Source organism: Eucalyptus grandis, chromosome 5 (assembly GCF_016545825.1).
Source record: "Eucalyptus grandis isolate ANBG69807.140 chromosome 5, ASM1654582v1, whole genome shotgun sequence".
Taxonomy (NCBI): Eukaryota; Viridiplantae; Streptophyta; class Magnoliopsida; order Myrtales; family Myrtaceae; genus Eucalyptus; species Eucalyptus grandis.
In genome coordinates, this window is record NC_052616.1 from 35305732 (window position 1) to 35310651 (window position 4920).

Genomic DNA, 4920 nt, shown 5'->3' on the forward strand with positions numbered 1-4920 from the left:
CAAGATGTAATCATGGATGTGAAGAATAAAAAGGCCTTTCTTTTTACTTGCTTAGTTTTTCAATGTTCTTACTTAGATTTTATCAATTGTACATCATTATTTATTTTATGAAATAAAAAAAAAACACAAAGGAAAGGTTTTGAAATAAAATAAATAAAATAACAAGTCATCAACGGAAACAGAAAGAGAGGGATTCCAACCCTTGGTACGAAAAACTCATACAGCGGATTAGCAATCTAACGCTTTAGTCCACTCAGCCATCTCTCCCAATTAAAAAAAAGGATAATTATTATCTTACATTACACAAAAAGTAAGGCTTGAAAAAAAAGCCTTTCTTTTCTTTAACAGAACAAGGAAGAATTCATTCTGATGATCATATAAAAATTTGAAAATTTTCTTCAACGCAGTTGTAACTGATAACGAGACCAAGAATAAAAGAATAAAAAAAAATCTATTGGAATAAAAGAAATAAGCAAAAAATTTCCTCCATGGTCATAGAAATTAATCAAGGATTTGGAACAATGGGAGGGAGTAAACGAAGAATACGTGGCAAAGAATCATCAAATTTGTTCCAGAAAAGCCAAACGTGTAGTATTTTTCTGATAACCAACAAAATACCGATGCTAATAGCAAACATACTAATAATCCTGATCAAGCCGACAAAGTGGCTTTGATACATTATTTACAAAAATCAGATTTTCATTGAGACATAACCAAATGTTCTATGCGTGCTCAAAAAGACATAAAGTAGTTATTTGTGAATTGTTTGAGGCAAATGTGCATTCTCCTCTTTTTTTGGAAATAAATAAACGTACCCTTTTTTCTTTTGATATTTATGGGATATGTAACTCTCCGTTCAAACAAATAATCAGAGTTCCTAGAGCTCCTTGTAAGGCTTGCTAGAAAACCTGTTGTCGAACTTGATTAATTGCTCTTTGCTGTTCAAAATGAATAGTTTTATTTTTTGTAATTTTATAATTTTTCGAAGGTCCTATAAGTTGAATTAATCAGATTCAACTTTTCTTGTTCTATCTTAGAGTATCCATTCACTCGAAACTACTCCACCTCTATTTCAACTTTCTGTAAATGGGCCTATGCTTTTTCCAGCTATCAATGGCCCCACTGCTTAATCCTTCTAAATTTCCTTGTATTTTGACCTGAGAATCTAATAGAGACATTACTGTCAAAATTCTAACAAAAAAAATTAGACATTCCATGCCCTTGGATAGTGCTTCATCGTGCTAGGTCACTGACATATCCTTTGTCTTTATTTGACTCCAAGAATGGATTGGATCTAAACGGCTTTCATGTCAAAGCCCTTTCTATCTGTCCCTTGACACCATTATCAAGTTAGAGTCTCTACCAAGTTAAGTTGCTTCTCTTCTCAAGCTCAAGAAAGCTGTTCAAGCAAGTTAATTTGCAAGCCTTTAGCCGAATAAAGCTATCAGCAAAATGTGCACCTTACTTTTATCTAGCCCAAAAGCAAAAAGCAAGGAACTTCAATTCGATTTTATATCTATATTTTGCATGAAAGCTTTCTCTTTAGAAAGATTTTTCCTTGAATCGAAGGGGCGGCGGTCCCTTGGACATAGTCCTTTCAGGCAATGGCCGTTTAGTCGATGGTCCATTGGATGGTCGATGCAAGGCTAGAAATTGGAACACATTGATTCCGCTCCTTCCCATCCTTCACTTCAAGGCCTGTCCCTCGATGTGGTCAATCCTCCATATTGTCGAGCAGTGAAGCTTACACTTGTTCACTAATTATGAAGGTTTGCCGGGGCCTTTTTCCTTCTCCCTTTTTTGCTCACTCATAGGGGTCCATACCCCCACAAAGGGGGAGGGAGTCGACTGAACATCTCAGCCGTTGGCAGGAAATTCGCCCACATCTGATCCCCAATTCTTGTTCACCTTGGATGATTGTGTTGGGTGAATTATGACCTCGTACAATCATGTCGGGTGAGCAACAGCCACTTCGAAAACAAATTCCTTACCTGGTCCATTTAATTTATATAATACCTATCCCCAATAAATATGTTCTATTACTATTTTATTTAATAAATAATAATAAATATAAATATATATAAATTATATATAGAAACAAAAAAATAATTCTAAAAATATATAAATAAAAATGGTATGAATTTTTCCTCTTAAATCAATGAAATACTATAGTTTAGTTCTTCCTCCTTGTTCCATTTTAGGGGGCGCCTATGCCCTCTTGATTGGCCTCCAAGAAATTCATCTCATCTCAATTAAATCTCAAGAAGCTAAATTGGTCATATCTTCAGGGCCACTAAAGTCTATATCCTTACATTAGCGCATTTCGCCAATTACTGCAAGGCTCACTAATATCATTTTGATAGGACAAGAGTATCTTGATAACACCTACAATTGATATCTGTAATCAGACTGGGGTTTGTGACTAAGTTACGATCGAAAACGGCCATAACCTAATTTGTGCGAATTTGGGCAGCATTGGTTGATCCAAGAATGACCATCGGTTGTCATGTAATCAAGTAGGATTGATTGGCTTACCCCAAACTCATGGTTATTCCGGATCGAATTAGGGTCACTCACAAACGTTACATTGACCATGCGGCGTCACCCACGACCAGTATATATTTGAGCTAAATCGGTCTATACTTGTCCATTGATTGACTAGTGATGGCACGTGATTGTCCACAGCGACCTTATAGTCGAACGGTCCTTTTTATGGTCGACCGCTTAGATCCATCACAATCCTAATCCCGAGTTGCCTTACCCATAATCAACTAGTCGGCTTGTGAATAATCTCTAAAATTGAGTCACAACTTATCCTCATTACTGGCATAATGATCTTTAGTCCAATCCTCACCGTCTAGATAGGGGTCCGAATCGAGGATGTCATACTTCTAGGGACACCTAAGCATGTGAGTTATCTATCCTAAAAATAATTCTTGGATCTAGTTCATCAAGAGGCATTAACTTAGGGGCTGCATGGAAACACTCTATTTTTTTTGTTCCCTGGGAACAGAAATAAAAAAATGTTTCTATTTCTGGGAACAATTTTTGAATAAAAAAACGCGTTTGGTAAACTTGTTCGGAAATAAAAATGAACAGAAACACGTTTGGTAAATTTTATTATTTTTGTTTCTTTTAATTTTTTAATATTTTTATTTTATTTTTCATTTTTTTCCTTTCTTTTTTTTTTTTCTTTTTCGGCCGCCGCCGGCCTCTGGGCGACCTGGTCGACGGGGCCGGGCAGCCTCGCCCAGCCACGGTGAGGCTCGCGCCCCGGCCAGGCCTAGCCTCGCCGTGGCTGGGCGAGGCTCGGCCTCGCCTTGGCGGGCGAGCTCGGCCTCGCCTGATCCGGCGAGGCCGAGCGCCGCCGGCCTCGACGGCCGCCACCGGCCATGGCCGAGGCCGGCGACCGAAAGAAAGAAAAAAAAAAAAAGAAGGAGAAAAGAAGAAGAAAAGAGAAGAGAGAGAAGAAGAAAAGAGAAGCATTTCTTTAAAATCGTTTCTGAACAAGAAACAACTTTTTTGTTTCTCGTTTTATTCTTTTTGTGTTCCGGGAACAAAAAAACAAAAAAAGAACAAAAACGCAACCAAACGCATTTCTGTTCTTTTTTTGTTCCCGAGAACAGAAAAATAAAAAAAGTGTTCTAGGAACACTTTTCAGAAATGAAAACATGCAGGGCCTTACTCTCCAAGTCTTCGTTTATGTGTCATAATGGCCTATTCTTTTAGGAGACACCTAAGCTAGATGATTCACCCCTCTATTGTTGACATGTAATAATAAAGAGGACACCTAAACCTTATGACTCATCTACTCATTTTATACTTGTAATTATTAGGCTAGATATTCCTTATATGTCCTTAGCAGAACTTGCTAATCAAATTGTTTCTCTCTCTATTAAACTATTATATAATTCTCTCTTTTATCTTCTTGCATTTAATGCTTCACTTGCTTTCTAAGCTTGGTTCTCTAGACTTGCTCTCCAAGTCTCATCTAAGAGAAGGATAGTTCTAGAGTCCATGAGTTGTCCCTCTCAATTAATGACAAACTTCCAAAATATTGAGCGAACAAAGGAAATAAGCTTATGGAAGCACTATCTTTACCGAGCAGGAGGCTTTTAGGTTCATCCACGGTCGGCTATGCCAACCATTCTAAGCTCAGGTAAGGCTGGTCGTAGCCTATTCGTCTTGGATTGGCCAGTTCGGTGCCCCTCAGATGGGTCCTGTGGGTGACTCTGTGGCTGGCCCTAACTGGCACACGGCTTGGCAGTTCAGGCCTTGGGCCTGACTCTATGCCTGGTACCTAGCCTGGTCGTGGCCTAGCCTGACTAGTTTCGTGCATGGCGCAGGGCCAGGTCTGGTCAGTCTATGGTCTTGTCTTGGCCTATTTTTCGTGACTTACTACAAATGACTCATGGTCGACCCTCAATGGTCATGTGATTACGTGGAACCAATCGATCCGCAAACAATACACGGTCGAACGGGATCGATTCATGGTTGTCCATGGTTGGTATGTATCCGAGCGGAATCACCCATGACCAGTGCACATCCGCACAGAGTAGATCCATGATCGCCCCTAGCTCGTGGTGGTGCATGATCATCCTACGACCAACTCTTATGGTCAAGTGGCCGATCCATGGTCCGATGCAAAGCATGGTGCTCTTGTGCATTGGCACGGTGAAAGGCGTGATGCCTTTGTTCATGGACACGAGATAGTGTATGATGTGCCCTTATCCTAGGCCAATCCCCACTATTGGCGCACCAATTTCATAACCCTTTTCCCATAGCTCGAAACTGTGGATGTCATACCAAGCATTGGGCACAAGCACCAAGGTTTCAAACCGAGCCTCAATCGACACGGGTGTTGACACTAAGGTCACAAGCATGGGCACTGAGGTCCCCTACAAGAGCACTAGGGTCATG